The sequence below is a fragment of the Geotrypetes seraphini genome, chromosome 3 (genome assembly GCF_902459505.1).
Source record: "Geotrypetes seraphini chromosome 3, aGeoSer1.1, whole genome shotgun sequence".
In the NCBI taxonomy this organism is placed as follows: Eukaryota; Metazoa; Chordata; class Amphibia; order Gymnophiona; family Dermophiidae; genus Geotrypetes; species Geotrypetes seraphini.
The window spans coordinates 393,209,092-393,220,390 of NC_047086.1; the positions used below are offsets into that span (position 1 = coordinate 393,209,092).

At 45.3% G+C, this 11,299-nt stretch overlaps 1 long non-coding RNA gene across 1 annotated transcript in view; it reads left to right on the forward strand.

The window, feature by feature from the left end:
- Positions 1–10,896, forward strand: part of LOC117356925 — a 55,883-nt gene extending 44,987 nt beyond the window's left edge. Inside the window, exons 3-4 of the long non-coding RNA XR_004538740.1 lie at positions 9,662–9,742; positions 10,264–10,896. This is a non-coding gene — a long non-coding RNA (uncharacterized LOC117356925). The remainder of the gene's footprint in view (positions 1–9,661; positions 9,743–10,263) is intronic.
- The last annotated feature ends 403 nt before the right edge of the window (positions 10,897–11,299 follow it).

Genomic DNA, 11,299 nt, shown 5'->3' on the forward strand with positions numbered 1-11,299 from the left:
AACAACAAAATACTGCTGCAGGAATGTCTGGATACTCTTTATCTCCTGCCACAAATACTGCATCCATTTGGGGTCTTAATTTGGCTGTTTCATTTGATACATATTGGACACAGATAAGGAAAATAAATCTCTCTGATTATAGAGAATTTCCTGGCATGCTACACTAGAAAAGGAGATGCTGGTTACAGTATTTAGTTACAAGCCAGGAAAACAGTTTTTTGCAACACACTTTTGAGGGGTTATTTTTTTCCCACGTCCTGTGAAGTTTTAGCACTCACGAAAGGAGCCAGATTGAAAGGGGAACTGGACACCAAAAGGCCAGAGAGTGTGGCGTTGTGGTGAGAGCTATAGCCTCAGGCTCCCTGAGGTTGTGGGTTCAAACCCCATGCTGCTCCCTGTGACACTGGCCAAGTCACTTAATCCTCCACTGCTCCAGGTACATTAGATAGATTGTGCCCATCTCAATCTTAGCTAACTTCTGATCCACCAAGGACCAGTCATCAGACTCCCGGTCAAGGACCCGCTCGGACCACCAAAAACAAGCCCGAGCCACCAGACCACCACAGATCGCCACCTGGGCTGCCAGGGCAGTCCCATCAAAACTCTGCGTAAGAAGGGACTCCAACCTATGCTCCTCAGAGTCCCGCAAAGCCGAACTGCCCTCAACCGGCACCGTATGCCGTTTCGCGATGGCCAAAACCACTGCATCCACAACGGGCAATTTCAAGGTATCCCTATCTCCCTCCGGAATGGGATACAGGTAGGTCATACCACCGTGCAAAATGACAAGGCAAAATGAGGCTTCTTCCAATGTGCCAGCACAATACAGTATAACAAGCAAGGGGTCCACCACATGCAGGGGCTCCTTTGCATCCTCCTCAAAATGCAAAACCGAGGAAACCTGAAGAATAAGCTCTTGGAGCTTGTCCTGCTGATAAATGCGCACCACAGACGCATCCTCGCCAGCTGGCAGTTCCGAGAAACCACTGCCAGTGGCATCCATCCTCCCATGAGGATCCTGGAGGTCCATCAAGGGGTCTAAGTCCTTTTCAACTGAAAATGGTTCCCCAAACAAAAAATCCTCATCCCAAGAGACCGTCGGCCGCTTGGATGAAACGGGGGTGGGGGGGGGGGGAAGGGGGGAAAAACAGGATCACAGCTGGCTCAGGGGAGGGGGGGCAAACAGGGGTGGATGCGGAGGGAGAAACCTCCCCTAAAAATAACCCCGAGACCCCCCAGGGCGGAAGCAGGACCCCTGACCACCTGAAGATAAGCCTTGTACAAGGCTAAAAGAAAATCAGAGGAAAACCACCCTGGTGGTCCAATGGGACTCACTGTTAAAGCAGGAGAACCAGCAGAAACCTGTCCCTGTCTCTTCAATACAGGGGGAAGGTCACCTGAGGCTGCAAACAAGATGGAGGAGCTTCCCGCTGAAAAAAACTCCCCCGAGGCCTGCAGCGGCTAAGAAGCCTGAATTGCCCCAGCCGCTAAAGCAGGTAAGGTGGCAGCAGCATTAAGGGAGTCCCCAGCACTGTCGGCGGTAAGGGAAATCTTATTTCCCTGACCGTTGGTGGCTGGGGGAATTCCCTATGTGGGTGCCAGTGCATGAGGCACTCGCAAAGAGAATACCTGGATGCCGGCACCCGAAGCTGACAAGAATTCCCTTTCACGGCGGCCAGCACACCGCGAGCACAGGCCGACCACCTTGACCTTATATCTGGAGAACAATGAGCACTTTTTCTCTTTATAAGTGCTCATTGCACAATACGCAAGTCAGCTACAAGAAAAGTGCCGGTTGGCAATATAAATTAATAACAGACAATTGAAGGCTTCTCTTCAGACCGGCACTGCCCCAGGATTTTTTTTTAACAGACTCCACTGGCTCTAAGCCATATGCCTTGCTGGTATTGGTGGCAAGGATTACAGCTGAGACACCTCTAGAACAATCTTGGGGAAGTGGAGTTAATGTGGAGAGGGACTCGACCCCGTCAAGTATGACACCCACCAGGTCGGACAGACCCCTGAGAGGGACCTCCCAAGCTCAGTCTGGCAGCAGATGGGGACAAAAAGGCCACTACACAACTTCCAACAGCCCTACACTAAACCAGGGAAGAGCTTACCACCACCTGCTGGAGACTGAGAACAGACTGCGGTATTAAGGACTGCACAGCCACTTGTACCACAGCCAAATGTTTGTCTCAGTCTCCACCTGCTGGTCATGGGGAGTTATTACCCATCAGTGAACTGTGCCAGTCTGGAGAGACACTGAAGAAGGAATATGTTTCTCCCCCAGCCCACCATCTAGAATAGGTGTTCACATTTGTATAAGTCAGTGTCTCACAAACCTTTTTTTTTAGCTCTGGCACACTAATGGAGCAAATGTTTTTCAGGGAACACAAAAAAAAAAGAGGGTCCATGGTCCCACCCTATTCCACCCACAACTGTGTCCTGCTCCATCCCTAGCCCTGCCCTCACATGATCTTCATCCCATCTTCCCGGAGCTCGGGGCCGTGTCTAGAAGGCCTCCAAGAATGTGCAGATGTCAGTTTGATGATGTTGCGTGCATGGGCGTGATGTCATCATGTTGATACCTGTGCATGCTTGGAGGTCCTCCAGATGCAGACCTGAGCTCTCATGCTGGCAAACATTTACAGAGCTACGCCAGGGACCACCAGTGGAGGAGAGGTGCTAGCACCAGCAGTGACAGACTTGCATACACATCATCTATTCTTAAATCCCTGGTGGCACAACCAGAATCTCTTTGTGGCACACAGTTTGCAATACACTAGTGTGACTATATAAATAATGTGTAATTCAAATTTTGTTGTGTGTGTAGTGCGATTCTTGGAAAGAGCATGAGCGAATGTGTGCATGTGTATTCTGGCTCTCCAAATGTTACAAAATATAAAATGTGGCCCCTGATAAAAAAAAGTTTAAAGAAATCTGGCCTATTACTATTATTTCTATAGCGCTAGTAGATGTAAACAACGCTATAGGGAGTCACAATGAAGAAGACAGTCCCTGCTCCAAAGAGCTTACAATCTAAACAGGCAAGACAAACAGGATGTCATGGATACAATTAAGGGGAAGGGTTAATCTACTGAGTTGGGTTAATCTACTGGGTTGGAGGGCAGAGGGGAGTACAGGACAATCAAGCCATTGTGACATCACTGCTGAGGTTGGCTCTTATTGGTGGAATGAGGCATTATGACATCACAAGCTCAGCTCTGCTTCCCAAAGACTGAAACTCTTCACACTACTACTATTACTATTAATTATTTCTATAGCGCTAGCAGACATACACAGCACTGTACAGAGACACAAGACAGTCCCTGCTCCTAAGAGCTTACAATCTAAACAAACAGGATGTCATGCATACAGTTAAGGGGAACGGTTAATTAGCTGGCTGGGTTGGAGGGCAAAGGGGAGTACAGGACAATCAAGCCATTGTGACATCACTGATGAGGTTGGCTCTTATTGGTGGAATGAGGCACTATGATGTCACAATCTCAGTTCTGCTTCCCAAAGACTGAAACTCTTCACATTACTACTATGAATTATTTCTATAGCGCTACCAGATGCACGCAGCACTGTACAGAGTCACAAAGAAGACAGTCCCTGCTCCAAAGAGCTTACAATCTAAACAGCCAAGACAGACAAACAGAGGATGTCATGGAGACAATTAAGGGGAAGAGTTAGTCTGCTGGCTGGGTTGTGGGCAGAGAAATAGGGTTATAGATTGAAGGCTATATAAAACAGGTGGGTTTTCAGTCTGCTTTTAAACAAGGGAAGGGGCTTGGCAGACAAACTCAGGTAATTTATTCCAGGCATAGGGGGCAGTTAGATGAAAGGAATGAAGTCTGGAATTGTGGCAGTGGCCTAAAGAGTGCTATTCTTAAAGAGGCAGTCATTGGAGAAGGAGCGACTTGGGATACCTCCTGTCACCCACTATACCTCAGGGATGTCTCCATAAGTGCTGAAAATGTAAACCCTTCCACAAAAGATGAGAATACAAGAACTGAAGACTATGTATAAAGAGACCCACACACTCGGAATTACTAAATATATTTTTGGTTTGTTTAAGAGGAGATCTCAGTGGCTAACGTGTGCATTCCAGCATAACTTTTAGAGGTCAAATGGAGCCAATTTCTCATTTTGCCACCATTAATCACATCATATGACTCTTCACAGATCAATTTGTTCAGGAGTGGGACAGGCTGCCTTCACCCCAAAATTTCAAGGTAGAATACAGAAAAAGTGATGACTTGCAAAATTCAACTTAAAATTAATACTTATGATTTTTTTTCCTTTTTTCTCTCTGGGTCTTCCAGTAGTCTGAGGAGAATTCCCCCCCCCCTCATTTTTCCTTTTGGTAGATAATATTGAGTGGTTTAATTTTAAAGTTTTGGACTTTGAGGTCCTTAAAGTCTGTTTTTCCTTTGGATGTATATTTCCTATTTCAATATTATCTTTACATTGTCAAGATTTCTTGATTGTTAAAAGCATAAATAATAATTTTAAAAATACTTATGAAAATTTTTATCTCACATTGTCAATGAATGGCCACTTTTAGAACTCGATGAAAAGTGAAATATGAGTTATCCAGCTGATACGAGATCAAGAGGCAAAGCATTCCAGGAATACAAAGCAGCAAAATAAAGCATGTTATCGGGCGATGCTCCAGCTCTTGAGATGTTAACTTTCAATGAATAACAGCTCGTGGTATGCATAATTAGCTGTTTTGTATACATTTGGATTCTTTGTAAAACATCCCACATTATTTGCAAAATAATGTGTGTTATTGCCATAACACAGTGTAATAAATAAACCCCCTTGACTATAAGCCCTCAAGAAATAGGGAAATAATTAAGCTTCAGATCCAATTATATTTCACACACAAACTGGAACTTTTAACACAGACAAGGTAAGATCGCCAGGAATCTTGTCTTTCTGTACCGCTAGGATGAATTTTAAGAAACTGTTAAAAACCCAACTCTTCGTTAATGCTTTCTTGGGTCGAGATTATATATTTAGAATGATCTGAAAATGTCTTCTGGCCTGCCGACTGCTTTTTAAAGATGGTGATTTGTAATATTTGAAATATGTGTTATTATGTAACCCGTATAGGTAATATACGGTATATAAAATTTTAAATAAATAAATACTGTGGAAGAGAACGATGAGGAGCCGAACTAGCCCTGCAACTAGGCATTTGCCTAGTATGGCAGAATTTTTTGGGGGTGGAGGTGAGGGGGATGTGGCAGCACAGCACAGGCAATGCTGGCAAGATATCAGCAGTTCAATAGTGGGTCTTTGAGTACTCCTGCGTACTGCCTCCTCTGATAGACAGGTGGTTGTGGCAGAGAGAAGGAGGAGATGTTGGACTAAGGGTGGGAGGTGGAGGGGAAAGAGCGAGACACATGGCTGAAGGTTTGCCTGGCATTCAGAAACCTCCCAGTGGGGAGGGGCTAAAGGAAACGGGAGGACTAAATGCAGGTGAAGGAGCAGTAGAAAAAAAAAGTCAACTTCAAGTAATTACTGCAGTATTAGAAGATAAATAATTTTACTTCTTGGCTGAAATTAAATGCAAAAATGAAGATTAAAATATACAACAGCAGCGCCGTAAAACTGAAAACATCTTAACCACAATGTCTCAACCATGTATGGTGCCAAGGGACAATAACTGTTTTGGATGTTGTAATATCTTATCGTTCTGTTGTAAATAGCCATAATACAAGAAGGGAGGCTTCTTTATCATCAGCCCTGTGGCTGGCTATGTCCTATCTGGCCAGCTATCCACCGATATTCAGCGGGAAAAACCCGGTGACCAGCTACATCATCCCAGATAGACATGATTTTTAGAGGGTCTAATTTTGGCTGTTGGCCTTAGCCGGACAGCTGATGAAGACCAACTTGGCTGGCTAAGTCCGTGGTGGTGAACTCTGCCCCCGATATTCAATGGCGATGGCCAGATTAGATACAGCCCTGGCGCTGAATACCCAGGATCACTGCTGACTGCAGGAGGTAGCTGGTAGTTCTGCCCGATTTGCTGATTCAAATTGATTCACCAATTCACTTTGGTAAATACATTTGAATTGATTCGTTCTCCCAAAAAACTGAACTCATTGATTTAGTGACAACTAACCCCCCCTCCCCGGTGAGACCTGACATATCTCTGGGCCTCTTAAAGCAGCAGCAACAGCAGCGGTGGTGGCCATCTGTCAGAGGCAGCGCTCTGAACTGGCTACTCGCAGCCTGCCCCACTGGGGCCTTCCCTCTACCATGTCACTGATAACACGGCAGAGGGAAGCCCTGGCAGGGCAGGCCACAAGCAGCCTGTTCACAGTGCTGCCTCTGCTAGCCAGCCAGCCACCCAGCCAGCCACCCAGCCAGCCACTGCTGCTGCTCTGGGAGGCCCAAAGGTATGCCAGATCTCACTGTGTGAGGGAGGGGGGGAGGTTGGTTGGGAGGTACTGCACAGGGGGAAAGGGGGATGGAAAATTGCTGCACATGAGGGGAAAGAAGAAGAATTTTTGGACATAGGGTGAAGAAGAGGAAGGGAGAGATGCACAAAGAGGTAGAAAGGGGTGAGGGAGAAATCCTGCATTTGGTGGGGGAGAGGGAGACATGCATGAAGAGAGAGGGAGAAATGTTGGACACAAGGTGGAGGGCAGGGAGAGATGGTGCATGGGGAGAGAGAAAGAAATGTTGCACATGATAATGAAGGGGAGGAAGGGAGAGATGCTACATGGAGGGGAATAGAGAAGTTTGACCCAGGGCACAAGGCAGAGAGTGAAGGAGAATGAGATGGTAGACGGCTGGAAACAGAAATGTTAGATATGGAAGGGAAGGTACAGAGATGGAAGAAAGGTGAGCACGGAGAAAGAAGAAAATATCAAATGGGCAGGAGACCCTAACGAGCGAGTTAACAGAAAAGAACATGATTTGAATAATAAAATGATCAGACAACAAAAGGTAGAAAAAATAATTTTATTTTCTATTTTGTGATTACAATATGTCAGATTTGAAATGTGTATCTTGCCAGAGCTGGTGTTAGACAGCGAGTGTGAACATAAGAATTGCCACTGCTGGGTCAGACCAGTGGTCCATCGGATCCATCGTGCCCAGCAGTCCACTCCCGCGGCGGCCCTTAGGTCAAAGACCAGTGCCTTAATTGAGTCTAGCCTTACCTGCGTATGTTCTGGTTCAGCAGGAACTTGTCTTGAATGCCTGGAGGGTGTTTTCCCTTATAACAGCCTCTGGAAGAGCGTTCCAGTTTTCTAGGACCTAAAAGAGAGGAAATGTCTTTCCTATTTTTTTTTTCTGTGCATCACAGCTCTGGTGTGGGGTTGGAGAGGACAAAGGGGAGTGGAGTGGGTGAAGAGGATACAAAATAAACTAGCAAAAAAAATCAATTCAATAGGCCAGGGGTGTCCAACCTTTTGGCTTCTCTGGGCCGTATTGGCCAAAACAAATGTTTCTGGGGCCGCGCAAACGCTGCAGCAAGATAGAGGACGGAGCCGGCAAGGCGGTAAAACAGAAGAAAACACTGCATTGCCCTCAATCGGGGCCACACAAAATACTTCACGGGGCCACAGGTTGGACACCCCTGCAATAGGCCAAATCGAATAAAAAATGTTTTCCCTGAATTGGGCAGCACTGGTAACCAGGCTACCTCCTGTTGTCGGAATATCGAGCCCGGTATGCACAGAATAATATCTTCAAAAGACACAAACACAAGAGCAGAGAAAGTCAATAGGTTCTCATAGCACGCACGCACCCCGCAAGCGCACCAAGCTTAATGCACTACTAAACCACAAATAAATAATAATGTGCGTAAGGTGAGGAGTTAGCGATATGGAGAAAAATCCCCAGCGCTTAACTGGACAGCTCACCACACCTGCACACCATCACCGGGCTCACCGTGTGTGCAAATGAAAAGTGTGACACACAAACGTGCTAAATAAATTGAATACTTTTAAAATATATTAGTGCAATAAGCTTGCAGACCTGCTATGAAAACCCCCCAGCCGTACCACAGGATAAAAAGACTCCAAACTTAGCTTTTGAAAGTTGGTCGGGGAAAGCCTAAAATCACTCAAGGTGTTTAATTCATGACAACCCCACTGATGGTCCTGGCACATGAACGGATATAACATAACATAAGAACATAAGCAGTGCCTCTGCCGGGTCAGACCAGAGGTCCATCCCGCCCAGCAGTCCGCCCCCGCGGCGGCCCAACAGGTCATGACCTGCCTTAATCACCAGAAGGGGCCCCCTTGCCCCCTAGGTTTCTCATTGAAGTCCTATCTTCCCATCAATGTCCTAACCCTCCGGCCTTGCACCTGCACGACCTGGTGAGCTGTCTATACTTATGCAACACCCCAGCACCTCCCTCAGTATCCCACGATCCCCTTTTCCCTCAGGAATCTGTCCAATCCCTGTTTGAATCCCTGTACTGTACTCTGCCGGATCACTTCCTCCGGGAGCGCATTCCATTTGTCCACGACCCTTTGGGTGAAGAAAAACTTCCTTGCATTTGATTTGAACCTATCTCCCTTCAGTTTCTCTGAGTGCCCCCTCGTACCTGTCGTCCCTTTTAGTCTGAAGAACCTGTACAGAGACAGTTTTGTGCTCAGATATGTGCACAACACCTGCTACCCCTAGTGCGTAATCTTGTGCGCATGCATCCAGGGCACAAGTTTTATGCAGGTCTGATTTGCACAGAATTTATTTAATGCAATGGCGAGCAAAAATTCTGCAAGCTTTCTACATCAGCCCCTTAGCGAAAACACCTGCTTGCTGTCTTGGAATTGTAGCTCACCTTGAGTATGGTTTTGGGAGCGAGTAATTAAACCCAAATCAGACCATTTTGGACCCTCAATTGGATAATGTGAAATCTCTCTTGCATGAACTACTTCTGGCAAGCCACGCTACGATCCAGGCCCCTAGAGTGAGCAATTGTAAACTGTGCTATTACAATGAAGGAAGAGCAAAACTAGACAAACATTTACTTAAAATCGTTTCCTGGCTCACAGACTGACAGCAAAATCTAGCTCTTGAGCATATTGCCCTAAAAGCAAACTAAAAAAATAAGGGATGTAGCCAAGTCATTCAAACATTTCTTGAAATCAGTAAGAAAAACCTGTCTTTCTAGACTACAGTTGGTCCAAAATACAGCTGCTAGATTGATTTTCGGGAAATGCGAGTTTGATCATGTGACCCCACTGCTTTATAATCTCCACTGGCTCCCTGTATATTTTAGAATCCAGTTTAAATGTGCCTTTGTCTCTCTCGTGATCCCCCCGTCCTATGTACAATGGAGATCCCTAATGATAATTCATGCAACGCTGGAGCGGTGACTGGTCGGAGACTTGGATCATGGACCGGGTCGTAAATTTTGTCGGACCTGGGAATGCTTCTGGCAGGACCTTACACCACGTGCTTGCAGTAGACTTTTGAACCTTTAGGTTTCAATCAGACTCTCAGCTATTGTTATGGCTCTGGACTCTAGGGGTGGGGGGCGTATAGTTGTATTGTTCTTTCTTGACTGATGCTACTGCTTGTATTTGCTTGTTTTTGTTGCAATAATAAAAATCATTTGAACATAAATATGCCTTTGTCACTTTTAAAATCCTCTGTGGTATTTTTACTCCCCTAGTTCCTTTATCCTGGAACTCTTATAGATTCTCTTTTGCAAGGTGTGATCAACAATTCAAGCTGTCCTGTCCATCTAGCAAAGGTATTAAAAGAATCAAGGCTCTTGGTCAATCTCCGTCTTTTAAGTTTACTCGACTTTGGAACGACCTTCCACTTCGCTTAAGAAGTTCTGGTTCCCTTCCCTTTTTTCATAAGTCTTTGAAAACCATTCTGTGTACTAAACATTTTGGAAACTAATCTTTCTTGATAATTCTCTAGATGCCCTTATTGGCCTAACTTAAACATTGTAAACCGAGTCGAGCTTTCCTGGATTGAAGTCTAAGCATTAGATTCGATTAGAAAAACAAGATAAGAGGGAGGGTGGGAGTATGAATGATAATAATTGATAATTGTTAATTATTAGTATATGGGAGGGAGGGGTGGGATTCTTTTATATTTATGTATTTGGAAGATTACAAATAAGATTGTCAAGTGATTAATTAATATATTTCTGATGGATTATTGTACACTTGTAATTTTTGAAAATGAATAAAGATTTATAAAAAAAAACAAAAAACAATGAAGCCCTTGAACAATATTTTTGTGAATGGCGTGTAATTGTAGGTGGCAGTGTTCATCTCATCCTCTTCCAGTCGCATCTCTACTTCTGCCTTTCAGTCGAGGCGCAACAGCAGAGATAAAGAGCGGAGTTTGGAATATACCACAAAGGAACAAGGCAGACACCGAATAACCAACAAGAGTTGCATATTTCAGCTCTTTCCTGAACAGAGGCTGGTTTAATGTATTTAGGGCTCCTTTTACAAAGGCGCGCTAAAATGACGCAAACACTAGCCGCTACCGCCTCCTTTCGAGCAGGCGGTAGATTTTTGGCTAGCGCGCACCAATCCGGTGCATGCGCTAAAACACTTAGCGCACTTTCGTAAAAGGAGCCCTTAGTATTTGGCGCTGTTTTATAATCATGCGTTTAGTGAAGCTTTTTTTGGGGGGAGAGGAGTGAAGTATTTTTTATTTTTTGTTTAAAATTTGGAGAAAAATGCATGCGTAACATATTTCTGTTTTATGATGTTTATTATGTATTGTATATGTTATCTGTATTTTGTATATGTGATTTTGTAACCCGCTTAGGATTTAAGCAGGCTAGAAGTTTAAAAAAAAATTTTATTAATCGGTGCCCATTAGCGCAATTCTATAAAAGGCTATAATATGAAGCCCTGTTTGTCTGGCTGAGCTTCTGTATCTGTGATTTTTGTTTACTGTAATAAAAATCATTTAAACATAAAAGGCTATATATAGAATTATGTTTAGCGGCAGTACGTGTCGCTAACATTTAGGCCAAGAAAAGGCAGACCTAAATACACGCATCTAAGTTGTGCACTAGAGAGTTGCACGGGGACAGAAATCCCGCCCGTCCCCGCCAGGATCCTCTCCGTCCCCACCCGTCCCCGTCAGGATCCTCTCCGTCCCCACCCATCCCCATTAGGATCCTCTCCATCCCCACCCGTCCCCGCCAGGATCCTCTCCGTCCCCACCCGTCCCCGTCAGGATCCTCTCCGTCCCCACCCATCCCCATTAGGATCCTCTCCATCCCCACCCGTCCCCGCCAGGATCCTCTCCGTCCCCACCCATCCCCGCAAGGAAT